The 14,659-nt window shown below is 48.8% G+C and overlaps 1 protein-coding gene across 1 annotated transcript in view; it reads right to left on the bottom strand.

The window, feature by feature from the left end:
* Nucleotides 1–14,659, bottom strand: part of TTC28 (tetratricopeptide repeat domain 28) — a gene marked incomplete at its 5' end in the record, with an annotated part of 138,037 nt that overhangs the window by 84,506 nt on the left and 38,872 nt on the right.

The following is a 14,659-nucleotide window of genomic DNA, read 5'->3' on the forward strand; positions in this document are numbered from 1 at the left end:
CCTTTAATGGACTTGGGGGGGGCATTCGGCCAGTGAGGTGGGGCCGAGAAAGAGAGCCTGCCTGCCAGCAAGGGGAGGAGAGAGACCTGAGAACTTGCCAAGCCATCAACCTCATGGCTGGGAGCTGGCCCTGGAAAGCCCCTTCCCACACATGGCCCCTTCCAAAGGAAACAGCCCCCCCCCCTCGCCACTCTTTCAGGCACCCAAGGGAGTTAGTTGGAAGTGTGTGGGTGATCAGATAAAAGTGGCCACCCACAAGCGAAACTGCAGAAGAGAAGAAACCATTTGAGAAAGAACAGGAGGGTGGCTGGCATGATGGCAGACCAGGCCTGGGAAGGAGACGAACCGGAGATCTGGGTAGGAAGACAAACAGCATTAATTAATTCCCTTTAAGAAACACAACTGGCTGCACTGTGAGATGAATAGTCTCATTTGCAAAGAGCCCCGAGTGACAAAGTCAAACAAATAACTATAATTCTTCATTAGCACTTCATCAAACTTAACTATTTCACAGGCTGCACAGGAGAAGGGCAAGTCACATCTTAATATGTTCCAGAGGTGCCCCTCTCCCTTGATGCTCTGTTGCTGGGATTCTCTGAGGAAGGGCGCTGGGCTTTGTCCTGCCTAGAAAAAATGGAAAGGAGGCAGCAGAGGGGTCAGTGGGCCTCCAAGACCCTCTTCTGGCAGACACGAAGCAGGGAGGGCAAGATGCCTGTCCGTGGAGAGCGGGCAGCCCCCAGCCAAGGGCAAATGGAGATTTGGAAGAGGAAAGCTGCCTTTATCATAGAGGATCTCAGACTTCCCAAAAAAGAAAAAGAAAATGGATGGAAATTACTGAGGCCCGCCAGTCTCAAAATGGGGGCAGGTGGGTGGAATCAGAGCTCTGCAATTACCAACATTTTCTACTGACATCGGATCCATCTTTGTAAATTTCTAAATTCTTTGCCACACCATTTTCCTTGTGGCAAGGAGTTATCTAGCTCAGCTTTCCTCAAACCTAACTACAGACATTTTGCTTTGGAGGTATTTTGGCCCACCTCTTTATGCAGAATTTGTTCATTCAGAGGCTCTGAATGGAAAAGGTTGACTCTTTCATACATTTCCCTTCCCACCACATGTGCCTCTCAAAGTATTTTGACTTAGCTCCTTCAACAACTTCACCCCCGTTATCCTTTCATACTTAACTTGCACTTTATCCTTTCTTTCCCCCAAATGACCAGGACCTTTCCTCACGCTCACCTGTAACATCTGTCCTCTACCTATCTATCTTATCTATCTATTTATTGATTTATGTTTGATAACAATGTCAACGTTTTATCTCACTCTAATTTCCTTCTCCTTTAGGAGACCTCCCTCCACCCCACACCCTAACACCCCACCCCACACGCCTCTGCCTCCCAGCCCCTTCTACGCAGCGTGCAAGATGTGGCGGTTGCAGCTGCTGGGATGGGTGCAACAAGGCTGTGGTTGGCCTAGAAAGTGGGGCTGCTAAACGAGGAGACGCCAGGCAGGCGGAGGCCCAAAGCCCACCGGGAAGCCGCCCAAGGTTCTCTATGGTTGAGAAGCACCTGCTTGAGCATCCTGCCCTACCTTGCCTTTATCCGCTCTGCAAAGGTGAGAGGGAGTTCTCTGGCTGTTCACTAAGAATCACACAGGTGAGTAGGTACAAATAACCAACGCATTGCCACTCCAGTCCTCGGAGAGAGCAGAAGTCCTCTCACTCACTCCCTCTTAGCCTCAAAGAAGTGGGTCTGCAGACCCCAACAACAGCACCCACTCCCTGACACCTGGCTCGTTCAAATCCGCCCCATTTGCCCATTAAACCCAGTCCTGCTGGCATCTCAGAGGGGTCATCTGCAGAAAACCCAACTGCCGTTTGCTCTGATTCAGCAGTAAAATGCAGTTTTCCCTGGGTTAAGCTTCATTAGGAGGAAAAACCCAACACTGCTCAGGCATGGACAGACCTGGAAAGTGCAGAGATGTGCCTACAAAGCACAGAGCAAAGGTAAGTGTGGATGAGTCCAAAGTGAGGCAACTTTCTCCAGAAACAGGAGTAATGTACAGAGATACTGAATCACATCCACTGGCTAAAAGCAAGCAAAACCACCCCATGCTCTGATTTTTTTTCTCAAGGCCTGTCCACAATGGAGCATTATTTAGCTATTATTGTGCTTCTCCCCACATTCAGATTGGACTCTAGCAGTCCAAACCCGCTCACTTTGGTACACAAATAGGAACTTCCAGTTGGGCAGAGACAGCTACACCTCAGGTGTGTGGGGGTTGTTTTTTTAGTTTCCCCCATCCAACAAGTGTGTAAAAGCACACAGTAAGGCAGCTATAAATTCTCAGTAAACACTTCTCAAATTGTTGTGCAATATCTGCTGGAGAAATGTAAAACGTGGTTTGCTTGTGCAGTTTTCTGGTTTTGTGTAAATCTGAGAGATCCAAAGAAAACTACAGGGAAGGCTAAGCATACTGGAAAGAGTTGCAAGCACAGTGGAAAAAGAAATGAAAGTGACAATTGAGCCCCCCTCCCCAAATGCCTAAAACTAATCACCTATGACCTGAAGTGGAGCAATTTGGAGACCACTTTCCCACAATTCCCCCATATCAAGTAAATCCAAATTTACAGGGGGGGGGAGTACTAAGATGGGTGTGGTTTGAGGGCCATACGAAGTACGCAAATTAAAGGGGAATGCAAACACAACTGCAAGCCCACAGCACCCTCCCTTTGCTGAACAAGCCTTTCATGCGTCTCTGATCCTCCCAGTGGCCATCTCGGTTCTTCATTGCTTCTCCCCAATTGAGCAGCTGCAGAAATCTCAGCCCTCACAACTGTGGTGAGGAGAACATTCTCCATTCACATGGAGTGTCTGAAAGGAGAACACAGCAAAATGGAAACCTAAGAGCAGAAGGCCTCCTCCTCGTCGTCCTGCAGGTGGGAAGCTCCCTGTAGTTGCTGTGGAGCTGGGCTGCTTGTTTCCAATGCAAATGGACTGAAGGAAAGGTAAGCTTCGCTCAGCTCTCCCTTCCTCAAAAGGCTGCACAATAAAACTATTGTATTGCAAAAGATCTGTTTTGTCTATTCAAAATTCTCCTCCACGCTCTGGAAACATATGGAGGTTACAACATCCATTCTGCTCGTCCTTCCCCAAGGGGTTCTGCACAGGATCCTGTAACAGCCAGTAACCGTTCTCAGGCTCCTCTGCTGCAGAGTCTTCTCTTACTGATTTGCAAGGAGAAGCAAGGTGGCTGGCTGCAAGCAAGGAAGGAGAAAGTGCCCGGTGTCCGCCTGCAGACTCTGCTGGGAAGACATCAGGAAGATGCGAGTGACCACTGCAGCGCCCCATTCTTCCCAATCCACATGAAACCTCCCTCCTGTCCATGGGGGAAACTTCTGTGCAGTAGCCATGGCAAAACACTCTGCCAAACCAGTCCTAATTTATACAGAAAACCACGCTGAGAGCAGCTGGCTCCCCCTATCCTCACTAAGGAGGCCATTCCTAAGAAGCAGCTGTGGGTGCAGGGCAAGAGGACTGGTGCCCTGGCCTGTGCTCCCCCTCCTGAAAAGAGGCCCAGGGCCTTATCAGACCCTGAACAGGGCAACAAGGGTCACCAAGCGCCCCTCTTGGGGAAAGTAGTGCCAAGCTAAAGAAGTCACACCTGACAGGGAACGTCCCAGCATCTGAGCATTTTTGCCATGTGTGCCTTGAGTCCATTGGCATTTACTGAAAGTTTAGGCATAAGCAGTTTAATGCCACAGAATATGGGACATGCCAATGCTCTGTCTGTCCGTCTGTCTGTCTCTCTCATGCACAGATCCAAGCTTGCGGAAGACGTCTGCTACCCTTTGGCAGATGCTGCTGCTCCTGCAGCTACAGCCTCCGAGCATTATCTCTTGGAAGAGCCACCCAAGGGGAGAACCCTCACCTGCTGCCCAGGTGCACAACAGGACATGGCCCCTGCATTACCTCCAGACACAATTCAACCCAACACTCCCCACTCCTTCCCTGACCAGGTTTGTGGTCAAAGCTACGCGGGTGGCGCTGTGGGTTAAACCACAGAGCCTAGGACTTGCCGAACAGAAGGTCGGCGGTTCGAATCCCCACAACGGGGTGAGCTCCCATTGCTCAGTCCCTGCTCCTGCCAACCTAGCAGTTCGAAAGCACATCAAAATGCAAGTAGATAAATAGGTACCGCTCCGGTGGGAAGGTAAACAGCGGTTCCCTGCGCTGCTCTGGTTCGCCAGAAGTCATGCTCGCCAGAAGTCATGCTGAGTCCTGCTGGCCACATGACCCGGAAGCTGTACGCCAGCTCCCTCGGCCAATAAAGCAAGATGAGCTAACGGTCAGGGGTCCCTTTACCTTTTACCTTTACTACCACCATCACCAGCTGCTCCAAATGTTAGCAAACCTTCAGGCTTTAGTATTGTTCCTCCGATTCTCAGGGCACCAGGTCCAAGTAGCTACAACGTTGTTCAAATATGCCACATGGAGGATTGAGCAAGCTTGTTTTCTCCTGCTCTTGAGGGCAGAACTTGAACCAATGGCTTCAAGTTACAAGAAAGGAGATTCCAACTCAACATCAGGAAGAACTTTCTGAAGTAAGAGATGCTCCACAGTAGACTGGACACCCTCAGGAGGTGGTGGACTCTCCTCGCTTGGAGGTTTTTAAGCAGTGGTTGGATGGCCACCTGCCATGGATGCTTTAGTTTAGATTCCTCCACTGCTTCACCTTTGGTGGACGTGCCCAAGGATTAAGGCTTTCTGGGAAATGATATATAATGAATTGAAAAAGGTATTTAAATATACTTTCTTGAAGAAACCAGAGGCCTTTCTCCTGGGCATAGTCGGTCAATCAGTGTTAAAGAAGGACAGAACTTTCTTTATGTATGCTACAACAGCAGCAAGAATACTTATTGCAAAGTATTGGAAGACACAAGACTTACCCACTCTGGAAGAATGGCAGATGAAAATGATGGACTACATGGAATTGGCGGAAATGACTGGCAGAATCCGAGACCAGGGAGAAGAGTCGGTGGAAGAAGATTGGAAGAAATTTAAAGACTATTTACAGAAATATTGCAAAATTAATGAATGTTAGAATGATGTTTGATTGAAGTTAAGTGGTTTCTAGCTGTAATGGTATAAAAGAATATGGAAAAATTGGATTTTTAATAGGTAAAAATTTAATGCTACAATATATTAAGATTAAAGATCAGGATTATAAGGAGGGAAAGGAATTGCTGAACTAATAAATTGAACTGGAATACAAAAAAGGGAGGTATGAGGAGGTCCGGGAAACAAGTAAATGAAAGATAAGTGACGAAAAGATGGAATTTTTTAAACTGTTTTTATTTTGCATTTCTTCTTTTTTCTTTTTCATTATGTAATACTGTGAAAACTTTAATAAACATTTATTTAAAAAAAAAATAGATTCCTCCACTGCAGGGGGTTGGACTATATGACCCTTGGGGGGGTCCCTTCCAAATCTACAATTCTATGATTCTATAAACAGCCTGGAAGAGAAGTAATACTGACTTCAATCGCTCTGAGATCTTCAGAGACAGAGGCAACACACAAGACCCCTTCCAAAATGAGCAAAGAAGGTGGTGACGGTGGCATCTGCCCAGGGGCCCTCAACACACACACAACAGCCTCTTCCATGAATGCCTTGAAACACCCACATGGCTTCCTCAACCAGACACCTTCACCATCCAGGGGGTGCAGTGCTGGACAATCCAAACACTAGGCCTCCTGTACAGATGAAGAATTAAGACTCTGAAAGAGTCAAGAATGCACAGGGAGGGAGCGGGTGGGGTCCACAGACTGGCTAAAGACCCTGTGCTCTGCCCCTTGGCCCCATCGCCACAACCTGTTTAGTCCTTCTCATGACATGGGCCAGGGGTCAGTTGCTGCAGCCCCAGATCTTCCTGCCTTCTCTTCATTTCAATTTAACAGGACTATTGCCTGGAAGCTCTCTTCCTCTCACCTGCAGACAGAAACCTGTCTTTGTTCAGGATGCGCAATTGAAGAATCAAGCAAACTCAGACACGAGCAGCAAAATGGGGGAGTTGCCACCAGGCCCAAGTCCTGACTGGCATGGGCAGCTTGGCAGTGACCCAAGAGGTCCCCTGGTGTAGTCTTTCCAAAAGCAACACACACAGGAACCGCCTGGCAGTGCCAGAGAATCCCAGGCTGTAAATCACCCAGACAGAAAGCAAAATAAAACAAAGAGTTTTGCTCCGTCTTGTTCCCAGAGTGACGCAGGAAGGAGAACAATGCTGACTCAGGTCTTCTAGACAGACGGCTCCCAAGCGCTGAACGGACACAGCAGCAGCAGCAGCCCCAAAGGCTGGAGCATCAGGAGGGAGGAGTAAAGGCCTTGGCAGCTGGCTGGGAAGGAGACTGATCCCGTTTCCCTTCCTCCTGCCTTCCCAGGGATGGCAGCTCCCTTCCAGCACATATACATCTGGCTGTGAACAAGCTTGCGGAGCCTGGGGACAGGGGGAGGGATCTTCTGCCACTAGTGACATCATACCCCTGCCTGCCAACCAGTGTTCAGCTACTCTTGAACAGACCATGGAAATAGTGGGGCAGAAACCACTGGTGCCTCCCCCCCTCCACTGGAGCCCCAGTGCTGCTCCTTCACCACTAGATCTTCCCATAGGTTCTTCCAGCCCTGGTTTCTTTTCATTTGTCCAGAAAACACCATTTTCCTCATTGCAAATCAGTTATTTGCCACCCTGTGTCTTCCTTGGGGCCTCCACACACCCTTTTAAGGGTTCATTTCCCTCCCAATGCATCTCAAAGCCCTCAGAGAGGAACCACCAGGAATTTCCCCCTCCAGTTCATCTTTCTGCAACAAGTGAGCTGTTGGAGGGACCCAGGTGCCTCTTCCAATTTCCAGTCCTGGGTCTAGTCAGAGGATGGAGTTCCTCCTTGAACAAGGATAGGTTCTCTTACAGAGAAGCAGTGGAAGGAGTGTACAGAGAGGAGGAGGAAGAGGAGGAGGAGGAGGAGGAGGAGGAGGAGGAGGAGGAGGAGGAGAGGAGGAGTAGCAGTTTGGATTTGATATCCCGCTTTATCACTACCTGAAGGACTCTCAAAGCTGCTAACATTCTCCTTTCCCTTCCTCCCCCACAACAAACACTCTGTGAGGTGAGTGGGGCTGACAGACTTCCGAGAAGTGTGACTGGCCCCAGGTCACCCAACAGCTGCATGTGGAGGAGCGGAGACGCGAACCCGGTTCACTAGATTACAAGTCCACCGCTCTTAACCACTACACCACACTGGCTCTCAAGGAGAGATCAGGAGCCTCTTGGGGTCTTTCAAGTGACCTCTGACAGAAGATGGGCTTCCAATACCATAAGAATCATGCCCCCCTCTCCCTCCATCTGTTATTGCAGCAGGGGCCACATTTCCTGCCCCCGTGCAAAAAAAACCCAACCACCTTGTTTACTATTCCACTGAATGACAGTAGCCTCTCAGTGGAGTACAGGAGGCTCAAAACAATGGAACTAAAATGAATTAAAGCTGATATGAAGATTATGCAAGAAGAATAAGAAGTCATCTTGAAGTGCATGAATCACTATGGCCAGATCATCTCTGCCCAGTGGCGTAGCGTGGGTTGTCAGCACCCGGGGCAAGGCAAGCAATTTGCGCCCCCTAACCCGTGGATTTGCGCCCTCTAACCCTAACCCCCAGATGTTGCACCCAGTGCGGCCGGCCCCCCCTGCACCCCCCACACTACGCCACTGTCTCTACCCAAGGGTGGCCATAGTTGGCATTCCCACTGCAGCTGGTAAAAGGCATTCCCAACCATTAAGAAAGAGCACAGCTCCATCCACCATACTGTCCAACATTTCTCCAGTGAAAATAGGGACATCCTTTTCCATAATACCTGGCTCATCTGACAGGGTTGCCCCAGCCACTCTGGGCATCCAACATATATAAAAACATAATAAAACATTAAACATTAAAAAAAACCTTGCTTATACAGGGCTGACTTCAGATGTCTTCTAAAGGTTGTATAGCTCCTTGGCTTGGGGGTCACATAATTCCATACCCTTCAATAATTCTCTGATAAAAATAGGGACGTCCTAAGGAAAAGCAGGATATGCCAGGATCAAATCAGAAACTGGGACAGCTTCTGTAAATCCAGGACTGTCCCTGGAAAACAGGGACACTTGGAGGGTCTGACATGCAATGGGGACACATGCAAGGATCACTCCGACAACGGCAGGAGCAAGATCCTCACATGGGAGATTCTGGAACAAGCAGCTGGAGAGGAGGTCTGGAGGGAGAAAACGCACTGAAGACCAGAACACCACTGCCCCATTCAATTCAGCCCCCAGCCCAGAGCCAGTCAAAGTACCCAGAGATCCCATTGTGGAAGCCCTCCTGCTTAAAGCGTCATTTGGCCTTCAGCCTAGTCCCAATGAAAACAATCTTTGCTTTAGATTTTTACTGCTTAAAATCACTGAAGAGATATTTTGTCCTAATATAGCTGTGAAATTTCTTGCCCATGTACCAACCTGTCAACCCTCTTTCCACAATATGATGCTTCAGTTGGGGAGGAAAACGCCACGTCCCTCCAGCTGCCCCTCCAGGAAGCAGAAGGGCCCCTGTCTGGTTGCCCCAGAGGTGTCTCCAGCTTATGCCCACCCTTCCTTTGTGGGTGCCAGTTTCTCATTTGCAGACATGCTAGCTACTTTGTTATTTTTATTTTTTAAATGTATCCTGTATCTGTGCTGCTTCCCAAAAGAGCCCAGGGCAGCAAACACACAAAGAATAAAACATTTAAAAACACGTTTAAAAGAATTCTAACACAGATGCTGGCTAGGAAAGAAAGAGCTCCATTGAAAAGGCTTGCTGGAAGAAGGAGATCTGCAGTAGGTCCTGGAAAGGCAGCAGAGACAGCGCCTGCCTCACATCCATGGACAGGGAGCCCCCAAGGGGAAGAGTTACAACCCGATATCCTTTGTGGGAAAGTCAAACAGAGACCCTGAAAACAAACCCATTTTTACATTCTTATACAGTTGCATGGAAGCACCAGGACCAGATGATGGGAACATGAAATGGGAGTGGGTTGGCCCACGCAGTCTTGCCTGGTCTGACTGTGCTGCCGAGAAGCAGAAGGCTAGAAGGCTGGCTGGCTGGCTGGCTGGCTGGCGAGGGGATCAGGCTACTGGACTCCTTGATGGACCAAGCTTGCCCTGGGCCACAGGGCTCTTCTGAGGTCCATTTCTGCCAAGGAAGATGCCATTATGTGGTTTGTGACTAGGGGACTACAGCTGGACCACCACTAGGCTGACTTCACATGCAAGACTGTAAAAGCCGGGAGAGCTTCTATTAAGAGCAATTAGAGCATGGTGCTGATCACCCCAAGGTTGCAGGTTAATCCCCATATGAGACAGCAGCATATTCCTGCATTGCAAGGGGTTGGACTATATGACCCTCAGGGTCCCTTCCAACTCTACAATTCTATGGTTCAATGTGGGGAGCATCAACAGAGGGCTGCAGGGCAGATGAGAGGTCTGTAGAGCTGGTGGCAAGTGGAGTTTGCTGCCCCATATAAGCTCTCCCTCTGCCACCCCATCTCTGTGGGCCCTTTGAAATTAAGCTGAGGGTGGGCCGCAGGCTCCTCACCCCATCTCTAGGACCTTCTGGAAACAAGACATTGCATCTGCCAACACAATATTCTCACTTGTAGCAGGTGATCCAGAAGCTGTGAGACTTAATGCCTAAGAGGCCAAACTTTTACTGGCAATATCCCAGCTGCCGCACTTGATCTCTCCTGGTACATCCTGTGCTCCATCATGAACGCTCTGCCTCCCCCAACCCCAATTCCAGCAGAAAGTCACATCTTGGCCGTCCTCTGCTGAGAGAAAGGGCCTTTGGCTGCCAGCACTAAGTCACCCAGGCTATTGTTAGTGGTGCCCTGGTTTATGCAACCTCCTTTAACGGGACGGAGGCACACAAGGGCCTCTTTGAGGCTTAGGCAGGCTGGCCAGAGGACAGCTCCAGCAGTGGCATCCGAAGTCCCCCCTAACTGGCCCACTTTATGCTCCAGCAGCCTGAAAGAGCCCTTTGTGGGTCTTTGTATTCTTCTTCAGAAGTACAGTGGTACCTCGGATTAATAACTTAATTTGTTCTGGAGGTCCGTTCTTAACCTGAAACTGTTCTTAACCTGAGGTACCACTTTAGCTAATGGGGCCCGCTGTGCTGGTGCCACGCGATTCCTGTTCTCATTCTGAAGCAAAGCTCTGAACCTGAGATACTATTTCTGGGTTAGTGGAGTCTGTAACCTGAAGCGTCTGTAACCCGAGGTACCACTGTATCTGGTATCAGCCAGAAAGAAAAAGTTAAATTGGAGAGCAAGGTGAGGAGGGGAGAGGAGAGAGAAGAGATCCCTGAAACAAGAGGTGGGTGCCCACTTTGTATTACATGCTGTTTCTTGACGTGTGTGATTAACAGTTGACAGGTTCTGTTAAGTATTTCTGCATTACAGGGCATATATTGATTCTTTTAATTTCTTTAAACCACCTTGCTTCTGACAAGACAGAAACTGAGCTTTCAAAGAGTCAGTCACCACGTCACACATTTTCTTGGTGGAATGAAGTATTTTGGAAGAGTTTTCTGCAATGTAGAGCAATTCAAGGAGAGAGGGAGGTCTTTGATTATAAATTCATGAACTCTTCAGGGGTTGGACGGATTTTACTTTCTGGCGGAGAGCACTGTTAATGCTGCCTTTCTAGGTCATAAGCAGTCTGCAGGGATGCCCTTCCTAGAGGAGAATTGTTTGGCATAACTTCCTTCCAGCCATTTAACAGTGTTTTAATAAGGCGGCAGGATATGAAAGGAAATGCAAGCCGTCTATATCAGTTAGGACCAGCTCCGCCATGACTCTTCAGAAACATGTAAAGGGCTTTGCAAACAGGATGGAGGCAGCAGGAGATGCCACCCGTAGGTGGCTGCAGGCTCCGCTCTGCCAAGGGCCCTGCTGGGGTCACATCAGAGCCCAGAGAGCTGCAAGTGCAGCTTGTCTGGGATAGGAACAAGCAACCAGTGGGGAACGGGAAGCGCTGTTCAGAAGGTTCAGTGCTCTTCCTTTATTTCTGAAACATATTGAGAGGACTACCATGGTCACACAACACTCTCAAAACTAGGATGGAAAGATCTCTCCATTTCAGTTCTCATAGAATCAAAGAATTATAGAGTTGGAAGGGACTCTGAGGGTCATCTAGCCCAACCCCCTGCAAGGCAGGAACTGCTTCATACGTGACAGATGGAAAACCAAACTCTGCTTTAAAACCTCCAAGAAAGAAGAGTCCACCCACTTCTCATGGGAGTCTGTTCCCCTGTCATTCTTCCTAATGCTTAGTCATAATCTCCTGTCTTGTAATATTGGTTCGGGTCCTGCCCTCCAGAGTAGCAGAAAACAAGCTTGCTCCATCTTCCATCACATCACTGTGCTGCACACTTCCTCCTAATTCATGTGCTTTTGTAAACATAGTTTGGCTGAAGAACTGCATCACAGCATTCAGGCAACTATGAATTTCAAAGGAAGGTTCTGTGTTTCAGTTCACATACTGTTTCAGAAAACGTGAATTTGATCTATTCGGCTTCAGATGAGAATAGAATCAAATTTCTCCCCCACCCGGCTCCAAACCTGCCTCCCCCTCAATGCAGGGCACCAGTCATCAGCTCATGTCCTGAATCAAGAAAGCCACTCCATCTTTCAGTCCAATGGAGCCTCTTCTCTCCCTGAATGGATCCAGTTCCCCTTTCATCTGGCCCAGACGTCTCTCGCTTGCCCCCCAGGGCAAGACTCCTTGTCTGTCTCAGTCACAGTGTGTTGCCTTGAACCTCTGCGCATGGCACATTTGAAGGCAGACTGTGGCTCAACAGAGCATAGTGAAGCAATGCAATGTTTTTGTAGGATGCCTCACAGAGGCACCCAGATTGAGATGTAGCCTCCTCACTCTAATTAATTACTTGTTTCCCTCTGAAATTGGTTCCAAGAAAATAGAGGGGTTAATGAGAGCTGCTTTTAATAACAGCATGTCCGCCCACCCTATCTCTCCACGATGCTTCCTCCTGCACCATATGCCACCTCCCCCCCCCCCCGCAGCATCTCTTCCGACTGTCGCTGCAGCAGCTGTGGGCCAGGGAAGCAACCAGCCAGCACCTCATATCTCTTCCTGCTTTGGCAGTTCTGCTCCTCTCTGCTGAAACCAAGATCAGACAGCAAAAGCCAACATGGATCTTTGTTTTTAAACAGTCCTCTTCTTGGTATGTAGAGCTGACTGCATAAAAGGGGTTTGATTCTTGCAATCAAGGCTGAAGTTCACCCCAACGCTTCACATTCCCACTCAGAAACACTGCTCCACCCGGTTTCTGCTCCATAGGCAGAGAGGGAGGCCAAACCATTTGCTTACAGGAAACATGGCCAACTGGTGATGGACACACAGGCTCTTTTCTAGAGCCATGAAATGCTTCCTGGGCAGATGGTACATGACCCTGCCAGCCATGATTGAGATGCCCCAAACTTGTCCCCCAAACGGTCAACTCTCTGAAGAGATGTCACCAAGAGGCAGGCATGGGAAGCAGAGGCAGCTCTGACCACAAAGGCATCCTGCCACAGCAACCCTGCCCTTGCATTTGCCATTAAGATAGAAAGGGGGAGTTCATTTGTCTTTGACAAGACTTCTTCCGTTCTTTGTTCTAGGTTTCCCCCCTGCAACTCTATCTTACGACGTACCCCACAGGTGCCTACTAGAGAAGCCTCTGCCTCTGTGGTGGCTCCCTCCGCCCCACCCCACCCTGCCCCAGAGGCTGCTTTTCCTCCATGGAGCACAATAAGAGGGGGAGGGGCTCCGTCCCCCAGCCCACCCCTCCACGTCACACCAGACCAGCCACTTAAGGAGGCAGGTGCATTTTGTGGGAGATGGGCAAGGGAGCATTCAGCCCTATCCCCCCCCCAAAAAAATCCCCAATGGTGTGCTCCAAATTCCGCCACACTGGCCGAGCTCACTGCTACACACATGGTTTGGTGTAATATGTACCTTAGAATCATAGAATCATAGAATCATAGAATCATAGAGTTGGAAGAGACCACAAGGGCCATCGAGTCCAACCCCCTGCCAAGCAGGAAACACCATCAGAGCACTCCTGACATATGGTTGTCAAGCCTCTGCTTAAAGACCTCCAAAGTAGGAGACTCCACCACACTCCTTGGCAGCAAATTCCACTGTCGAACAGCTCTTACTGTCAGGAAGTTCTTCCTAATGTTTAGGTGGAATCTTCTTTCTTGTAGTTTGGATCCATTGCTCCGTGTCCGCTTCTCTGGAGCAGCAGAAAACAACCTTTCTCCCTCCTCTATGTGACATCCTTTTATATATTTGAACATGGCTATCATATCACCCCTTAACCTCCTCTTCTCCAGGGTAAACATGCCCAGCTCCCTTAGCCGTTCCTCATAAGGCATCGTTTCCAGGCCTTTGACCATTTTGGTTGCCCTCCTCTGGACACGTTCCAGCTTGTCAGTGTCCTTCTTGAATTGTGGTGCCCAGAACTGGACACAGTACTCCAGGTGAGGTCTGACCAGAGCAGAATACAGTGGCACTATTACTTCCCTTGATCTAGATGCTATACTCCTATTGATGCAGCCCAGAATTGCATTGGCTTTTTTAGCTGCCGCGTCACACTGTTGGCTCATGTCAAGTTTGTGGTCAACCAAGACTCCTAGATCCTTTTCACATGTACTGCTCTCAAGCCAGGTGTCACCCATCTTATATTTGTGCCTCTCATTTTTTTTGCCCAAGTGCAATACTTTACATTTCTCCCTGTTAAAGTTCATCTTGTTTGTTTTGGCCCAGTTCTCTAATCTGTCAAGGTCGTTTTGAAGTGTGATCCTGTCCTCTGGGGTGTTAGCCACCCCTCCCAGTTTGGTGTCATCTGCAAATTTGATCAGGATGCCCTTGAGTCCATCATCCAAGTCGTTGATAAAGATGTTGAATAAGACCGGGCCCAAGACAGAACCCTGTGGCACCCCACTAGTCACTCTTCTCCAGGATGAAGAGGAACCATTGATGAGCACTCTTTGGGTTCGGTCAGTCAGCCAGTTACAAATCCACTGAGTGGTAGCATAGTCAAGACCGCATTTTACCAGCTTCTTTACAAGAATATCATGGGGCACCTTGTCAAATGCCTTGCTGAAATCAAGGTAGGCTACATCCACTGCGTTCCCTTCATCTACCAGGCTTGTAATTCTGTCAAAAAACGAGATCAGGTTAGTCTGACATGACTTATTTTTCAGAAATCCATGCTGACTATTGGTGATCACAGCATTCCTTTCTAGGTGCTCACAGACTGTTTGCTTAATGATCTGCTCCAGAATCTTCCCTGGTATTGATGTCAGACTGACTGGGCGGTAATTATTTGGGTCCTCTCTTTTCCCCTTTTTGAAAATAGGGACAACATTTGCCCTCCTCCAGTCTGCCGGGACTTCGCCTGTTCTCCAGGAATTCTCAAAGATGACTGCCAGTGGTTCTGAGATCACATCTGCCAGTTCTTTTAATACTCTTGGATGCAGTTCATCTGGCCCTGGAGACTTGAATACATCTAAACTGGCCAAGTATTCTTGTACTATCTCC

Source organism: Podarcis bocagei (genome assembly GCF_964188305.1).
Source record: "Podarcis bocagei genome assembly, chromosome: 16".
Taxonomy (NCBI): domain Eukaryota; kingdom Metazoa; phylum Chordata; class Lepidosauria; order Squamata; family Lacertidae; genus Podarcis; species Podarcis bocagei.